This window comes from Callithrix jacchus, chromosome 8 (assembly GCF_049354715.1).
Source record: "Callithrix jacchus isolate 240 chromosome 8, calJac240_pri, whole genome shotgun sequence".
NCBI lineage: Eukaryota > Metazoa > Chordata > Mammalia > Primates > Cebidae > Callithrix > Callithrix jacchus.
This window is the reverse complement of record NC_133509.1, coordinates 132,453,041-132,458,044: the sequence shown is the minus strand read 5'-3', so window position 1 is coordinate 132,458,044 and position 5,004 is coordinate 132,453,041.

Below are 5,004 nucleotides of genomic sequence, written 5' to 3'. Positions count from 1 at the left end.
CATACTCATCCCCCCCACTAGAGTGCAACTCTCCTGCCAAATACCCTTCAAGGAGTGGCCTTCATCATTTGCAAGTCATGTTCAAGATTCCTGGTGTGGCACATAAAGCCTCCCATGATCAGGCTCTTACTCATCCCTCTCATCCTCCTCTCATCACCTGTCCCTTATAGGGCCATGGTGCTCCAGCTGGCCGATGCTCTGTTTCCCAGAAAAAGATGTTCCTCCTGTCTCACTTGTATCCTCACACCTATGAATCCTGGTATTTCTTGTCTTTCTATCTATCACCCCTAGCAGTAACCTCAATCACAACACAAAACAGTGTTGATTAGTCTATTCCAGGTATATTATATGCATTCTTTTATTTAACCCTCAAAGCAACACTATGAGGTATGCATAGATTTTATCTCCATCATGTAGAAGAAGACAATGAGACTTGATGTAATAAAATGACTCCTCCAAGGTCACACAGCTATAAAGTTGGCAGAGGATTCAAACTTCAAACTCAAGGTCATTATTAACCAGAGTATCACATGGACACTTACATGACACTATGTACCATCTAATGCTTACCTATTCTTAGACTGGCCAAACTCCATCTACTCTGAAATGCCATATTTAAGGTATTAATGTATTCAAAGTCCACCCTCCCTACTTCAAACACCGCACTTTTTATTCCCTTGCCAAAGTTGGAATTTCATCCTCACCATGGACGAAATTCACCTCAACAAAGCTTTGACCTTTAAACCTTCATTCTTTCAGGAAGTCTTTCAAAATGCTTGAGATCTAAGTGATCTCTCTCTTAACCACATTAACAGCATATTCATCAATATTGGAATAATTCCCATCATCAGCTACACATGTCTGCTTTTTAACTATGTTGTAAAGATACATAAAATTCTTTTTAATAAATGATTGAATTCATACACAAATTCTTCTAAAATATATATAAGGCACAAAAATTAAAAATACAAAAAAAAAAAAAAAAAACACCTGTGTAACCCAATTTAAGAATGAGAAACTTATGCTCCTCCCTCCCACATCCTGGCTCCTTCTTCAATGTGTTTCCCACACGCTCATTTTCTTTATAGCTTCTCCGTTTGTTTGCATTCCTAAAAATTATTGTTTTCAGGGTTGCATGTTTCTAAACTTTATATAAATGGAATCATACTGAACAAATTCTTGTGACAACATGCACTACTTTCAGTTGTTTTTGCTTGTTTGTTTTGGATTTGGGGCTCCATATTACGTTTCTGAGGTGTACCCATGTTATTATATGTACCTGTGCTTCATTTATTTTCACAGCTGAACAATATTGTATTGTGTGACATTGCCAGAATGTACTTAGCTGTTCTATTACTGGTATACGTTTGGGCTGTTCTCAGTGTTTTGCTACAACAAACTCCTCTGGACTCATTCTCCCTGTCTCCAGATGTAGATGTAGAAGAGATTCTCTGGGGTGTATATCTGAGCAAGGAAGTGCTGAGATCAAAGATCTGTGTGTTTCCAATGTTACTAGGTAACAGCATATTGTTACCCAAAGCGATTGCACCAATTTGCACTCCCTTGAGAAACGTCAGTCTCCCTTGCCTTCTATCACTGCCAAAAGTTCTTGCTGTCAGATATAAGTTTTGTCCATCTGGTGAGTATGATATAGTAACTCACCATGGTTTTAACTTGCATTTTTCTGTTTATCAGTGGGATTACACACCTATTCCTCTGTCATTGGCCGTTTGAGTTCCCTGTTTTGTGAAGTGCCTGTTCAAGTCTTTTACCCATTTTTCTATTAGTAATTCTCTGATAAGTTAATAGGAGTTCTTTATTTATCTCATATACTAACCAATATATATATAATTTTATTTATATATTTTGAATGTTTTTCCATTTTCAAGTCTATATTTTCTTTTATTTTGCTGTCTTTTGAATGTATTAATCTTTTTAAATGAATTTTTCTTTTTGTGCCTTAACAAACCTCTGTTCACACAAATTAATTAATATAATAACCTACATTATCTATTATTACTTTGCCATTTTGTTTTTCACATGTAAGTCTTCTTTAATCTGAAATTCATTTTTGTATATACTGTGAGGTAGAACTCTATTTTTTACATAAATAACAAATTATTCTGTATCACGTATTTAAAAGTCCATTGTTTTGCTACTCATCTATAATGCCACATCTGCTCATATGTTAAACACACACACAAACACACACACACTCACACACACAATTTGTGACTCAATCAATTTTATTGGTTGAGTTGTCTAACCCAGGAACAATATAAAATGGTCTTAATTACTATCATTCAAGTAATTATTGATATCTGCCAAAGTCACCCAACCAACCTTATTCTTCTCATTTGGAAGAATCTCTATTTTTCTGTCATTTGCAAGCCCATAAATGGATCAGTTTCCACACACATACCCACATGCTCACAAAGCCTACTGGGGTAATATTTGAATTACAATGAATCTATAAATCAATTTGGAGAGAATTGTCTCCTAACCCAAATGATTTATCCCTAGTTTCTTTTAGAATTTCTATGAAGGCAATCTTTTTATTCACAAAAGATGTTAGAGGTGTTACTTCCTTTTGAAACCTTGTAAATTTTCTTTTCTTTTTTTAATTTTTAATTGCATTTTAGGTTTTGGAGTACATGTGCAGAACATGAAAGACAGTTGCATAGGTACACACATGGCAGTGTGTTTTGCTTCCTCTCTCCCCTTCACCCACATTTGGCATTTCTCCCCAGGCTATCCCTCCGCAGCTCCCCCCCTGCTGGCCCTCCCCTTTTCCCCCCAATAGACCCCAGTGTTTAGTATTCCCCTCCCTGTGTCCATGTGTTCTCATTTTTCATCACCCGCCTATGAGTGAGAATATGCAGTATTTCATTTTCTGTTCTTGTGTCAGTTTGCTGAGGATGATGTTCTCCAGATTCATCCATGTCCCTATAAACAACACGAACTCATCATTTCTGATTGCTGCATAATATTCCATGGTGTATATGTGCCACATTTTCCCAATCCAGTCTATCATCAATGGGCATTTGGGTTGATTCCAGGTCTTTGCTATTGTAAACAGTGCTGCAATAAATTTTCTTTTCCAACTGCACTGTTTGTGATGGGAGTGCTGATACCATGATGACTGGACTGGTGATAGCATGGGTACTCTTGTCTCTGACCTTCAGAGGGTGTGTCAATGTCTCAGCCATAAGGATAATGTGTGCTGAAGGCTTTGAGATAGGAGTTTTCATCTCTTCCTAGTTTATTAAGAGACTTTTCTCCTAAGTAGATACAGTTTTCATCAAGTGTTTTCAAATGTTTTTTCTGCCAACTCCTAAGAGATTCATATAATTTTTCTGTATTATGTTAATGGGGTATATGATATTTATTATTTTCTTAATGTTAAACCAAACTTTCATTTTTAAAAGTGACCCAATTTAGGCATGATGGATAGTCTTTTTTATACAGGGCTGCTTTCTGTATGCTAATAATCTTTAAAGACTTTTGCATCTACATTCACCAGAAAATTGTCCCATAATCATTAAGTTTTTGTGGGATTTGGAAATCAACTTTGCTCTGGACACCAAATTTGTTGAGCTGTGTTCTATAAACTGTAAAATCTGTGTAAAATTAAATTATTTATTACCTGACTCTCAGGTAAAGTCTTACGGTGAAGTCATTGGGCCTGAAATGGTTTTTAAATGGTAACTTTTTAAAAAAAGGTTTTTAAAATTTTTTAAGTTTTCTCACTTATGATAGCGCTATCATAATTTGTTTTATTCTTACTGAGTCAGTTGGGTAAATTAGATTTTTTCTAAGAATGTTTTCATTCTACCTAATATCTAAAACTTATCATTATAAAGTTGTTTATAATGTTTTGTTATCACTTTAATATCTTCTGCTTGGTAGTTATATTTCCTCCCTCTTTTATTTTTTCCTTGTACTTTCTGTTCTTTCTATATTCCATGTTTCTTAGTAATTTCATTAATTTTACTTATTTAAAATAACACTTTCCTACTTGTGTAATTTCCTGTGTTTATGCTGTTTTTTAATTGCTTAAGTTGGAGAATAAGTTGTTTTTTAACCTCTCTTTTATAAAATAATCTTTCAAGGATATGAATTTTTCTCTAAATACTGCTTTAGTTGTATCATATCTATTTTGAATTATTTATTTTTCTTGTTGTTCAGCACTAAATATTTATAGTTTTTATTATGATTACTCATTTACTATATGAATTGTTTAGAGACACTTATGATTTGTATTTAAGTGTCCATAAGTGTAAATTTTCTAGATATGTGGTCAGTTTTTCTATGTGATCTATGTATGTTCGTAAAAGAATGATATCAAAACTATAGCTATGCTTGCTTTCTTCTGAGTAGAACTGCCTGGCATATCTTTTCTGATTTGTTTGTTTTCAAGGTATCTCTGCATTGCAGATGAGTCTCTTTTATATAGTTTGTACTGATCTTTATTTTTTATCAAGTCTGAAATTTTATATCTTTTAACTGAAGCATTTGATAACATACATTTATTGTAATCGATTCTATATTTGGATTTATTTTGTATGAATTTACTTTGTAGGTTCTAGTAACCTGGATTTTTAAATGTGCTTTGTCTGATTTCTTGCCTATGTTTTGTTAATTGTTCCACTTTTTTTTTTTACTGTTTCCTAGTTTGAACACTATAAAACAACACTATAAAAATTAATCTTTTAATTAATATTAAAAAATGCTGAGAGTCATATTTAATTTGTAATAGACTAGAGCTAATTGATATGTTTTCCTCTTTCCTAAATAATACAAAGAGCTTGAAATGGTAACTCAAGGTATTTCCTTCGACTTCTGTGTATTGTTATTAAGTATTTTGATATATTTTTAATCTTTGCATGTCTTTGGTATTTTCTCATATATAAAGCCAATGTTTGATTAGATATCTTCACACAATACCGCTTCATTTGGTTATTTTACCTGCTTCGAATTTCAAGACTTTCTTCTGGATTTATT